The sequence below is a fragment of the Pteropus alecto genome, unplaced genomic scaffold, assembly GCF_000325575.1.
Source record: "Pteropus alecto unplaced genomic scaffold, ASM32557v1 scaffold538, whole genome shotgun sequence".
In the NCBI taxonomy this organism is placed as follows: Eukaryota; Metazoa; Chordata; class Mammalia; order Chiroptera; family Pteropodidae; genus Pteropus; species Pteropus alecto.
Window position 1 is genome coordinate 420,742 of NW_006440657.1, and position 15,148 is coordinate 435,889.

The window sequence follows — 15,148 nt, forward strand, 5'->3', positions numbered from 1 at the left end:
AAAGTTACACCACCAAAACTTAGGTTCACAGTGCTTGCCTAAGATGAAGACTTGATTAAAACATCAGAGAATGCCTGTCCCTCTCCTTAACAAATCTTGCATGATTGCCTTGTTTATTCACCTCCATCCCCTCAAAAGCTATCTTTGGAAAGGAACCACACTTAATTCCATGATCCTGTGGAGCAACGTATGTCCCAGTGCATTGTCAAAAAGAATAGAGCAATCAACCAGCTATTAATGGAGCTTAATAGCCAAGAGTGCTCAGAGATAGAGACTGTAAAAAGAGGATTGCCAAAACCACTGTCATTCCCTAAGAGACTGTGGGCATACTCAGTGCTGTGCCTGCTGAAGAGCAACATAAGAGGTTTCAATAGCAGGGAGGAAAGACATTACTAAAATAATCCAGCCAGTCACTAAACAAACAAGAAAATGACAACAATAGCAAGTCCCAGAGGGAGAAAAGCAATACTCAGAGTTACTAAAATATATTATCTGAAAAAATTGAAGACATGCAGAGAAACAGAAGAGTATGAACCATACCTGGGGAGAAACTGCCTGTGAGAGTGACTGGATGTTGAATTTAACAAAGACTTCAAGGTAGCCAATATAAATATGTTCAAATAAAAAAACAAAACAAAACCTGGGATTCAAGAAGTAAAGGCAGGTATGATGACAATTTCACATCAAATAGAAAAAAATCAATAAAGAGATCGATATTATAAAAAGAAACGTATGGTGTTTGTCTTTCTCTCTCTCTGACTTATTTTGCTTAGCATAATGCCCTCTAAGTCCGTCCATGTCATTGCAAATGGTAAGATTTTATTTTTTATGGCTCAGTAATATACCATTGTATATATGTACCACAATTTTTTTATCCAGTTGTCTATTGATTGGCATCTGAAGAACAAAATAAACAAACAAAACGGAAACAGACTCATAAAAACAGAGAACAAATTGGTGATTGCCAGATGGGAGGAGGGTTGGGGGACTGGATTAAAAAGGTAAAGGGATTAAGAAGTACAAATTGGTAGTTATAAAATAGTCATGGGGATGTAAAGTACAACATAGGGAATATAGTCAATAATATTGTAATAACTATGTATAGTGCCAGGTGGGTACTAGACTAATTGGGGGATCACTTTGTAAATTATATAAATGTCTAACCACTATGCTATACACCTGAAACTAATATACAATAATATTGAATGTCAACTCATTGAAAAATAAAAAGTAAAAGTAAAAACAGATAAAAAGAAACAAATGGAAATTCTGAAAAGTACAAAGATTGAAATGAAAAATTCACTAGAGGTGCTCAATGGTAGATTTGAGGTATCAGGAGAAAAAATTAGTGAACTTAAGATTGATAGATTTTATGTTATCAGATGAAGAGGGTGAAAAAAGAATGAAGAAGAATGAACAGAGTCTCAAAGAAAAATTAGAAACTTTGAATAGCACCAACATATACATAATGGGAATATTAAAAGGAGAGGAAAGAGACAGAAAAGAGCAGAAAAAAATTCAAAGAAATAATGTCTGAAAAGTTCCTAAATTTGATGAAAAATATTCATCTACTTATCTAAGAGGTTCAATCAATTTCAAGTAGGATAAATGCAAGAGACAAACAAGCAGATATGACATAGCAAAAATGCTGAAAGAAAAAGACAAAAAGAAAATGTTGCAAGAAGCAAGACAAAAATGACTCCTAACTTACAAGAGAGCCCCAATAAGATTAGCAGCCAATTTAACATCAAAATAATGAATGCTGGAAGGAAGTAGAACAATATATTCAAGCTGCTCATAGATACAAACTGTCAACCAAGAATTCTGTATTCAGCAAAGTTATCTTTAAAAAATAAAGGCAAAATAAAGACAATCTAAGATAAACGAAAATGATAAAATCTGTTGCAAGCATAGCCAACTTACAAGAAATACAGGAAGCTCTCTAGCTCTGAAAGTTCTGTCTGAAAGACAGTACAAATGCATATTTATTCCCCTTCTCTTAACTGATTTTAAAAATCAGCTGTTTAAAACAATACATTTAAAACATATTTTTGCTCTGTAATGTAGACAAAAGAAATATATTTGTGAATAAAAGCATAAAGGAGATAGGTGGGAACAAAGCTGTACTGGACTAAGGAAATAAATCCAGAAGGTAACTAAAATCTCTCAGAAGGAATGAAGAGAATCAGAAGTGATAAATAAGAAGGTTAACATAAATTTTATAAATATATACTTGTTTTCCTTCTTCTTTCATTTTCCATAAGACATAAAGTTATATAAACCAATAATGATAACAATGAATGGGCTTACAACATTTTTGACGTAATATGTTTAACAATAATACCACAATAAATGAAAAAAGGGAATAGAACTATATAGAAGTTATGTTTCTATATCTCACTGGAATTAAGTTAGTATAAATCTGAAATAAATCTTTATAAGTTAAGATGTATATGTCAAGTCTTAGGACAATCACGAAAGAAATAACTCTAAAAAATAAAATGAAAAAGTAATTAAAGAAATTAAAGTCCTTCATTAGAATATAAATTCATGTAAGTAAAAACAAGGAAAGAGGACTAGAGGAACAAAAAAATACATGAGACATATGACAGACAAAAAGTAAGTTGGCAGAAATAAATCCAATTATATCGACAATAACTAAATGTGAATAGATTCAACAGTTCAAACAAAAGGTGAAGATTGTCAGACTGGATTTAAAAAAAATCCAACTATATGCTGTTTATAGGAGACATACTTCAGATTCAAAAATACAAATAGATCAAAAGCAAAAGGATGAAAACATGTATCATGAAAACAATAACCATAAGAAAGTTGAAGTAGCTATACTGTTACCAAACAAAATAGAATTTAAAATAAAAAGTTACTAAAAATAGTGATATTTTATGATACAATGGTCAATCCATTAGGAAGCTAAAACAATATTATAAATATATGCAACTATCAACAGGGCTGAAAACACATGTAGCAAATACTAAAATTCATGGGAAAAATAGACAATTATATAATAGTTGGAGAGTTCAATATTTCACTTTCAATAATGAATAAAAAGCAACATAGAAGATCAATGAGAAAATTTAAAGACTTGAAAAAATGCTATAAATCAACTAAACCTAGCAGACATTGATAGAACACTTCACCCAGCAACAGTAGAATACACATTATTCTCAGCTACGCAATGAACATTCCCCAGGATAGTCTATATGACAGGCGATAATAAACCTCAATAAATGTAAAAGGACAGAAATAATAAAAAAAGTATATGTTTTGACCACAATAGAATGAGATTAGAAATCGGCATCAAAAGGAAATTTAGGATATACATATATATGTAGAAATTTTAAAGCACATTCCTTAATAATCAGGGAATCAAAGAAAAAAATCAAAAAGGAAATTAAGAAACACATTGAGATGAGTGAAAACAAAGGCACAACATACCAAAACTTATGGGGTGCAGATAAAACAGTGCTTAAAGGAAAATATATAGCTGTGAATGATTATATTTAAAAAGAAGATCTCAAATAAATAACTTAAACTTCTACCTTAAGACACTGGAAAAAGAAAAGCAAGCTAAACATAAAGTGAACATAAATAAGGACCTAATAAATATTAGAGTGGAAATTAATGAGATAGATAAGAGAAAAAATCAATTAAACCAAAAGTTCATTCTTCGAAAACATCAAAAAAAAAAAATGACAAATCATTAGCGAGATTGACTCAAAATACTTAAATCAGAAATGAAAGAGGGACAGTACTACTAACCTTTCAGGGAAAAAAAATGATTAAAAGGAATACTATGAATAATTGTATGTCAATGAATTAGACAACTTAGACAAAAAGGACAAATTCTTAGAAAGAGAAAACTATCAAAATTGACTCAAGAGAAAACTGACAATCTGAATAGATTGATAATAAGTAAAGAGATTGAATGTATAATTTAAGAAAAACTACTTACTTAAAAAAAAGTCCAGCCCTAGATGACTGTGCTAATTTTACCAAGCATATAAAGAAGAATTAATACAAATCCTTAACAAATGCTTCCACAAATAAAGGAAGAAGAAACACTTTCCAATTCATTGTAAGAATTGTATTACCCTGACACTAAAACTAGTCAAATACATCACACAAAAAAGGAAAATTTGGTCTAATAGCTGTTATAAATATAGATGTAAAAGTGCTCAACAAAATAATAGCAATTAGAATCCAACAACATATAAAAATAATTATACATCATGACCAAGTTGAATTTATCCCAGGAATGTTAGGTTTCTTTAACATCTGAAAGTCAATTAATATAATTAACACATTATATCAATTGAATAAACACAAATAATTCATGATATTCTCCATAGATGCAGAAAAAGCATTTGACAAAATTCAGCACTCTCTCATGATAAAAATATGCAACAAAGTAGGACTAGAAGGAAAATTTCTAAGCCTGATTAAGGGCACCTACAAAACAACCACTGCCAACATCATATTTAATTGTGAAAGATTGGATACTTTCCCCCTAAAATATAGAAGAAGGCAAGGAACTTCACTCTCAGCACTATTCAACATTGTACTAAATGTTCTAGCCAGGGCAATTAAGTAAGAAATTGAAATAAAAGGCATCTACATATCTATAGATTCAACACAATCACTATCAGAACCCTTGCTTAGCTTTTTTAGAATTTGACAAACTAATTCTAAAATTCATATGCAATTGCAAGGTACCCAAAACATCCAAACCAGTTTTTGAAAAAAAAAATCACATTTGTGAATTCAAAACTTACTACTAAGCAACAGTAATCAAGGCAATGTGGTACTGGCATGAGAATAGACATATAGTTAAATGGAATAGAATTCACAGTCCAGAAATAAACCCATGGTTCTATTGTCAATTGATTTTTTGACAAAACAATTCAATGGGAAAATATTAGTCTCTTCAAAATTGTGCTGGAACAACTGGATATCCACATGCAAAAGAATGATACCATATACAACTAAGATATTCTACAACTGGTAAATATATAAAGAAACTATAGTATATCTGTACAACAGAATACTACTCAGTAATTAAAAAGAATGAACTTCTGATTTATATGACAACATCTATACATCTCAAATTACACAGCACTACAGATCCCACAGACATCAACAAATATGAGGAACTTCTCATGAAGAAATAGAACATGTGAATCGTCCTATATCTATTAAATGCTTTCTATCCAAGAAAATTCTAGGCCCAGATTATTTTAATGGTCAATTTTAACAAATATTTGAGGAAGAAGTAATACCAATTCTACACAATCACTTCCAGAATCTAGAAGAGGGATAATTTCGTAACTCATTCTATAAAACAAGCACAACCCTAATACCAAAATCAGACAATGACATTGCAAGAAAACTACAGATCAATATTCTTCATGAACTTAGATGAAAAACTCGTCAGCAAAATGTTAGCAAATTAAACTCAGCAACAGATAAAAACATTAATGCATTATGATTAAGTAGGATTCATCTCAGGAATATAAGACTAAATTAACCTTTGAAAATCAATCAATGTAATCACCTTGTTAACAGACTAAATAAAATCATATAATCACATTAATAAATGCAGAAAAAGTATTTTACAGAATTTAACATCCATGCATGATAAAACCTCTTAGCATGCTAAGAATAGAAGAAAACATCCTTTACCTAAAAAAAGCACCTATAAGAAATTACAAACTGAAAAACCAAAGAGCACTGCAGAATTATTTAAATAAAAATGCATGTCTTCCATTGGCAAAAAAAAAAAAAAAAAATGTGTGTGTGTGTGTGTGTATGTGTGTGTCAAGAACTACCTTTATATTGAATGGCAAAAGATTCTTTAAAACCATGAACAAGACAAGGATGTCTTCTCCCACCACTCTTATTTGGCAGAATACTGAGCTGGAAGTCCTAGTCCATGCAGCAAGACAAGAAAAAGAACCAAAAAGCATACATATGAGAAAGAAAGAAAATGTGTTCACAGGCAACATGATTGTCTGTGTAGAAAATCCTGAAGAATTTTTGAAAGATTCTAGAATTAATAAGTAAGTTCAGCAAGGTCACAGGATACAAGGTCACTTTGTCAATTGTATTCCTATATACTGGAAATGAACGATTGGATTTTGAAATTTAAACAATATCATTTACAATAGTGCCCCAAAATTGATTGCATAGGTGTAAATCTAACAAAATATGTGCAGGACCTGTTTATTGAAAACAATAAAACACTGATAAAAAGAAATCAAAGAAGATATTTTAAAAGAAAAACATATTGTGTTCATGGATTGGAAAAACCAATATTTAAGAAGTCAGTACTCCTCAGTTTGGTGTATATCCCAGTGAAAATCAGAGCAAGGTTTTTTTTTATTATTATTATTTTATAGATATTAACAAGCTATTTCTAAAATTGAAAAGTCAAAGGAACTAGAATTGCTAAAATATTCTGAAAAGCAAGAAAATTTTGGATGACTCACACTTACTATAAAGCTACATTAATCAACAGTGTGATAAGACAGAAATAATAGATACATAGGTCTATGGAACAGAAGAAAGAGCCCAGAAATCAAACCACACGAATATAGTCTACTGATATTTGACATATATGCAAAGGCAACTCAATGGAGAAAGAATTGTTTCTTCAACAGATGGTACTAGAACAATCAGACATCCATATGCAAAAATAAAATAAAATAAACCTATACCCATATATATATATATATTACACAAAAGTTAACTTAAATGTATCATAGGATTAAATGTAAAATATGAAATCATAATATTTCTAGAAGAAAATATAGGAAAAAATCTATATGATCTTGGGTTTGGTGATGAGTTTTCAGATATACCAAAAGCTAACAACTTGAAAATTGAACATCATAAAAATTAAAAGCTTTTACTCTATGAGAAACACTGCTATGAGAATAAAAAGATGAATCACAGACTGGAAAAAATATTTGCAAATCACATTTTTAATAAAGGAACTTTCATCTAGAAGATATAAATAACTTAAAATTTAAAAATAGAGGGTGGTTCCATAGTGTAGTGGTTAGCATGTCTGCTTTACGTGCAGAAGGTCCTGGGTTTATGCCCCAGGTGGAGCCATGGACCATACCCTGGGTGCATCAGGCCCTGGGTGCGCCAGGCCCCTGGGTGAGCCAGGTCCCTGTGTGAGCCAGGCCCCGGGTGTGCGCTGCGAGTGCATGGGAAGAGACGCCCTACCTTCAGAGATCCAGTTCATAAGGGGAGATGGCAACATCCGTAGGTCCGGGGGTAGGGGGTGGGGATTTAAAAATAGAAAAACAATGCCCCCAAGAGGGTTAAGAGACAAAGATATGAACAAGGACTTACTTGTTGATAACTCACTTGCTCTGATCTCCAGCTCTGGAGCAGCACCTTGAAAGGTGCCAGGGACATATAAGGAGAAACTAAAGTGTCTGGCTTTGGGGCAAGGGCTGGAGGGACAGCCTTCTCCCAGACAGAAGTGTTGGCAGAGAGCATTGTTCTTTTGTTGAGTTCTCCCTCTCCAAATGTACAGGCACAGGCAGACACCATATCTTTGTCTCCATCAACCTTGCTAACACTAGTCGCCCTGCCCTGATAATTCCTTGAGACTCCACACCATCCAACTTGTGGGCCCACCCAAGCTGCTTCTAGCAGCTTTTTCATACAAACAGCCTGTCTTGGTTCATGAGGACTTTCCTAAAATCTCTCAAAGGTTTGCAAAACCCAAACAAGTAGCAGTTGGCCTTGGCATGTCCTGTACCTCTTCCTGAGCAGCCCCAAGTCTGGTACTAGTGGTAACCAGCCTCAGTTCACGACTTGACTTCTTGAGGAACCTCCAAGCCCAGCACAGGTGACAGCCATCTGTGGATTGCTTGGTGACTCTTGCCGGGTGGCTCCAGTAAGGGCACAGGCTATGGCTGAACTTTGCCTGAGGTGGGGCCCCACCAAGGATGTTCCAGGGCTGACACGCCTGGCAGCGGGCTTCAGACTGAACAGAAGCACCACCTGGGGCTGCATCTGAGGATGACACATCCATAGGGCAGACTGGGCAGGCACAAGTGCTCTGCTAAAGCAAATCCTGCTTCATAGGATCAGCCCCTCACCAGCCAATCCTCACAACCAATCAGTACAAATGTCAGTTCCTTCTACTGATGTGCAAACAGCAACCAAGACTCAACTACAACAGGAGGGCACACACAACCTATACAAAGAACACTCCTGGAGCACCTGGCTCAGGTGATCAGGTGCCATTGGGTTCCACAGGACAACTATGATATGAAGCCACTCTACAAAGACCAGGAGGCATAGCAGACCTACTTAATACATAGAAACAAACACAAGGAGGCAGCCAAAGTGAGGAGGCAAAGAAACATGTACCAAGTGAAAGAACAGAGCAAAGCCCCAGAAAAAGAACTAAACAACATGGAGACAAGTGATCTACCAGATGCAGAGTTCAAAACACTGGTAATAACGATGCTCAGTGAACTCAATGATAACTTTAACAGAGAGATAGAAAACACAAAAATAGAGATAGAAAACATAAAGAAGAACCAATCAGAAATGAAGAATACAATAACTGAAATGAAGAATACATTAGAGGGAATTAAAAGCAGATTATATGAAACAGAGGATCAAGTTAGTGATTTGGAAGATAAGGTAGCAGAAAACACTCAATCGGAACAGCGACAAGAAAAAAGGAATCCAAATAAATAAAGGTAGTTTCAGGGTCCTCTGAAACATCAAGTGTACCAACAGTCACATCATAGAGGTACCAGAATGAAAAAAGAGGGAAAAAGAACTGGAAACCTATTTGAAGGAATAATGACATAAAACTTCCCTAACCTGGTGAAGGAAGTAAACATACAAGCCTAGGAAGCTCAGAGTCCCAAGCAAGATGAACCCAAAGAGGCCCACACCACGACACATGATAATTAAAATGGCAAAGGTTAAAGACAAACAGAGAATCTTATCAGCAGCAAGAGAAAAGCAGTTAGTTACCTACAAGGGTGCTCCCATTGACTGTCAGCTGATTTCTCAACAAAAATTTTGCAGGCCAGAAAGGATTGTCAGGAAATATTCAAAGTGATGCAAAGTAAGGACCTACAACCAGGATTACTCTACCCAGCAAAAGTTATCATTTAGACTCAAAGAACAGATAAAGAGCTTCCCAGAGAAAAAAAATGCTAAATGAATTCATCACCACCTAACCAGTATTACAAGAAATGTTAGAGTGACTACTTTAAGAAGAAGAAAAAGGAGGAGGGGGGGGAGGAAGAGGAAAGATTGAAAATATTAATAATAAAATGGTAATAACTACATACCTAGCAACAATTACTTTAAATGTAAATGGATGCTTAAATCAGAAGACATAGTGTGACTGAATGGATAAGAAAACAAGACCCTTACATATGCTCCCTACAAGAGATTCATTTCAGATCAAAGGACACACACAGTCTGAAAGTAAAGGGATAGCAAAAGATATTTCATGAAAATGAAATTTTAAAAATAGCTATGGTAGCAATACTTAGACAAAATAAACTTCAAAATAAAGGCTATAACAAGAGACAAAGAAGGATCCGGTAATCCCTTCTCTGTGTATTATCCAAAGAAAATCAAAATAGTATTTGAAGGGACATGCAAATTCACATGTTCATTGTAGCATTATTTACAATAGCCAAGGTATGGAGGCAATCAGGGTGTCCATCAATGGATGAATGGATAAAGAAGAAGTGATACATATATGGACTGTGACTCAGCCATAAGGAAAGAAATGGAATCTTGCCATCTGCAACAACATGGATAGACCTTAAGGGTATTGTGCTGAGTGGTATAAGACAGAGAAAGACATATGGCATATGATTTCACTTACATATGGCATCTAAAGAACAAAAGAAACTAACAAGCAAAACAAACAAACTCATGGATACAGAGAACATTTTGATGGTTGCCAGATGGGAGTGCGGTTAGGGAGGGTGAGTAAAAAAGGGGAAGGAATTAAGAAGTACAAATTGGTAGTTACAAAATAGTCATGGGGTGTAAAGTATAGCATAAGGAATATAGTCAATAATATTGTAATAACTATGTATGGTGTCAGATGGGTAGTAGATTTACTGGGGTGATAACTTTGTAAGTTTTGTAAATGTCTAATCACTATGTTGTACACTTGAAGCTAATATAATATTGTATGCCAAATGTAATTGAAAAAAATTATTTAAAAAATGAGGCTTCAGTGGTGGGGATGAGGGGAGTGATTGACTACAAAGGTGCAACACAAGGGAAATTTTAGGGTCATAGAACTCTTCAGTATGGTATTGTGGTAGTTGATACATGGCTATATGAATGTGTCAAATTTCACAGAACTGCACACCACAAAGGGGAGCCCTAATGGAAAGCACACTATGGCAAATGAATCTCACTGTATTATAGATGTATGCCATAATCTTATTGAAAAGGGTAAGGAAAAAAACGCTGACCTAAGTTGCTTTTGAAAACAGTGTTTTGACTGGGTATTACAAGGCTCAAGATAAAAAGAACTGTACATAAATGTTGTGTCCTGGTTGGGAAATTTATTTCTCACAGGGGTACATGATAGAAATTATGATACTACTTTATATACTAGTGTTAAATAAATAAGTAAATAAATTACACTCAAGAAGAACCAAGTTTCTCATTGTCAAAGATAGAAATTAAAAATAAGAGGAGAGAAAGCTTAATAGTTATCTGTGGTAATGGATGAGAGTCATATGTATCAGTATGAATTCTGTATGTATACATAGATAGATAGATAGATAGATAGATAGATAGATAGATAGATAGATAGATATAGATAGATAGACAGACACAAGAAATAAATGTAGACAGGTATATATATACAGTTTAGTAAACATACATGTATCTTCTTGTTCTATCATCTGAGAAGTCCTAGAAGCAATGACACCCCAGTAGCCACCAGAACACTCTGTACTCAGATCTTAATTACTAAATATGATTATTCAATGAAAGTAACCAAGACTCTTCAGAGAAATAGCTGATTATTGGGCTGGGAAAAAGAAAATATAGGATGAATCTGGGACTTCCTGTAGTGTACCAGAAAGCAAAGAAACGGAAAAAGGATGAGGGAATGCCAACATGAAAGATCTTCCAATGACCAAGGGTGAAACAATTTGGGTAAAAAAATAAACAAAAATAATGATCATATATGATTATAACCCTCAAAGTCTTAAAAATCCATGAGTCATACTGATAGAAACAAATAATTGTATCGATAAATACATGGTGGGAGTGGGAATCTTCCTTACAGAATAATTTGAAATACTAAATGTAGAAGGAAATGAGGAATATAAAAAAATTACCATCAGAACATCACATAATAATTACTGCAGGCAAAATGCACAGAATATTTGGATAGTCTCAAATTATCTGACCTCAAATATTTATTAATTACTGTAGTTGTTTTCAAACATATACCCACAAATTCTTTCATGCGTCTCTCTCCAGGAGGTAAAGTTTAATTCCCCTCCTACTTGATATGGGCTAGACTTAGTAACTTGCTTCTAACGACTAGATTATGAAAAGGAAAAAATAGTAACTTTATACATGGAGAAACCTGGTAGACATCATCTTAACCGAATGATCAAAGTTAACATCACCAGTGATCAGTTATGTTGATGTTATGTAACCCTGACATTGTGATGAAAAGGGCACTTCATCTCTGTGGTATTCTTTTCCCAAACAGTAACCACAATCTTATTATGAGAAAACATCAGACAAACCTAAATTAAGGAGCATTCTACAAAATATCTCACTCTTTAAAAGTGTCAAGGTCAGGAAAAACAAGGAAAAACTGAGAAACTGTCACAGAGTAGACTAAAGAGACATGTTAATTAAATGCAACATTGTATCCTGGATTGAATCCCAGAACACAAAAAAGTATATCAGTGGAAAACCTGTAAAAATCTGACTAAAGTCTAATTTAGTTAATAGTATTGCACGAAAGTTAATTTCTTTGCTTTTGTAAATGTACCATAATTATTAAGCAAAGCTGGGTGTAGGATATAAGGAAACTGTAAATTTTAAAAACACTTCTTTCGAAATAAAATTATTTCAAAACAAAAAGTTTAAAAATAGACCATACTGAGTTTCAAGAACCCAAAATAAAACTCTCTTAATGAATGAAAGTGACTGAATAATTGAGGAAACAAACTGAAATGTCATTAAATGAATTCATTATTCAGTGAGAAAGGGAAGATTTTACAGAACACAGTTGATGACAATTACTAGGAAAAACAAAAGTGTCCCATATTTATACAAGAAAATCGGAACTACTTTATAAACTAGTTGGATGTGTATATGCATATGTATGTATTGTGTGTGTATGTGCATGGATTGGTATTCTCTAAATATCGTTCTGCCACTTTCTTCACTCAGAAATATAACTCAGCTATGGCCATGCCACCCTAAATGTGCCCGATCTCACTTGTCTAATCTCGGAAGCTAAGCAGGGTCGGGCCTGGTTAATACTTGGATGGGAGACCACCTAGGAAGACCAGGTGCTGTAGGTGTTCAAAAAATATATATATATATACACACACACACGCACACACACAAACACACATATATATGTACACACTTATATAACATATATATATGTAACTTAAATATAATTTGATGTCACTGTATGTGCATTATTTCATTTCTTTTTATATTTGCATAATTTCCACAGTATGGACAATTCATTTAATCATTCTCATATTAAGGGAAATTCAAAATGGATGATTCACCTAATCGTTCTCATATTAATAGACATTTAAAATGTTTCCACCAACTTGATATTTCAACATTGGAGTGGTTACAAAGTTGAACCACATAAGGTTTTTGTCCTTATGACGCTTTCAGATAAGTGAAGGATACAAAGTAGAAAGCCAATGAAACAGGGTGAAAGTGTTAAAATGGGGTTTAAAGGATAATGTAGTACAGGCAACTGAGGCAAAATCAAGAGGTCAGTGAAGATTTCCTTTCCATTATAAGTTTAATTTTTAAAAACACCCGGCCAACAGCAACAGCACTATTTCCCCAACAGCTCTGCTTCTGCTACAGGAAAAAATTGCCTGGCCCAAGCTGTAGTATAGCTGAAGTGTGCTCTCTTCCCCATTTCCATCCAAGTAGATGCTCAGAGCTTAAGTAAAGCAGTCTCAAGAATCTAGCTGAGGTGGATCCTGAGCATACTGTCACATATTAAAATTCCAAGCAGACCAACTCAGGGTTTCCTATTACTGTGGCCAACACGGACACTGTAGGGACACTTAAAATGGCAGTGGTTATGATACAGTATTTCAGGTTCACAGCAATTCATAAGCATTATGCCCTAGAAAACTGGATATCTTTGCCACAATAATCTACAATGTGTACAGCATTTAGCTGTGAGTTCAGAAAGTGGACAGAATTATCTGAAAGAGATGAGAAATATCATAGAAGTTGTGCTTCAAGTTAAGTCATTTGCTCGGATGTGGCCAGTGGGTATTCTGAATAGTTTGTGGAACTTCTGAAACTTATCCATGTCATATTTCCAAATGTCAGGGAATGCAGTGACAGGAGGGATGGTAGAAGAGTTTACTTTCTGAAGCAGGTACAATCTAAAAGGAAATCAGCCTAGATTCTGTGTGCACTTCTCACATCAGAACATGAGTTGAGCAAAGTGATGGGATGTGTTGGGTCCACTTGTTCTCTGAAGTAAATCATCTCAGATAGCAATCTCTTGAATCCACTCTATGCAGCCAAACCTTTGGATCTGGAGCAGATTTTGCCATACTGGGAGGGATATTTTTAAGCCATATGAAGCATGCTAGAGAAATGAGGAAGAGCAACAGCCCCCTCAAGCTCTTCTATGGAATGAGCTCTGAAACAGCAATAACAAAATGTGCAGGAGGAGTTGCTGAATATAGAGCCTCAGAATATAAGACTATGGAAAGTGACTTCCAAAAGGAACATAGAAAACAATATTCTGGATATCATAGTCTTGTATAAGACCTCCTGGATGGCAAAATTCTTCCTCATTTCTCCTCCCCTCATACCACCTGGAGACTTTGACCTTTGGAGATATCCCTAGTGCCCTCTTGGTTCACAAAAACAGGACGTTGATTGGGTCAGAGGCTCAGGGTGTCTACTCTCCAGAACTCATGTCTTCATTTTTAAAGTAAACATGTGCACCTTTTTTGTTCCTGTTAAAAATATAGTTTTTACTTCAACATAGTGTTATTGTCTTAAAGAATCTACTTATATTTAAAAACTACTGTGATTAATTTATTTTCAAAGGTAGCTGCGTATTATATTGATTCACTGAAATCGTTTAGGGACAAGGATAAAAGTGAAGGCTTGTGTCATCTGGCTCTTTGTCAGGTGTGCACCAGTGAGGTGACTGATCTCTCCTTTGTGAGTATGTAGGAAAACAGGGTCAATATCCTCTGGCAATAGCTTCATAAAAATGGTGTTAGGGTTGCTTTAACTACATGTAAGCAGAACAAGCAGAGGAAAAGACAATGAAATTTCTGTTCCAATTTTTATGCAGTAGGGAATAAGGTTTCTCTGTGAGCCAATTGGCAAACAGCTCCTTCTGAAACACTGATATTTCTGGGTGATGCACCATTTAAAATTACAAGAGAAAAAAAAAGAGTGAATAAACAACATAAAAATAAAATAAAATTACAAGAGCCACTCAAGCATCATGAAAGCTGGAGCCTGACCTCTGCTTCTCATTCCCAATCTACATCTGATCATCTGCCTGGTTAGATAATCCTTCCTTCTCCATTCACTCTCCACCACCTCAGAAAAAAACACACAGGAAAAGGGAAAGGTATACAAGGCAACCTTTACTAAGGGCAAATAAGGGGTGCAGACTCTATGTGCAGCATCGACAGGTGAAGGAAAGATCGCTTCCAGCTGGGGTGGTTTCAGAGGCTGGATGATGAAGGCTGGGCCCTTAAGAATGAGCAGGACCAAGATCTAGAAAGAAGAAGAGGGCAATCAGGAGGATGAAAATGGTGTGCAAGGACAAAGAGAGAGAAGAAAGAATACTTGGGGCACGGTGAATGAGAGTACATTTTGGATGGCGCAAAGG

At 34.7% G+C, this 15,148-nt stretch overlaps 1 pseudogene; it reads left to right on the forward strand.

Moving 5' to 3' along the window:
- The first annotated feature begins 12,473 nt into the window (after nucleotides 1-12,473).
- Nucleotides 12,474-12,596, forward strand: LOC112484736 (annotated as a pseudogene).
- The last annotated feature ends 2,552 nt before the right edge of the window (nucleotides 12,597-15,148 follow it).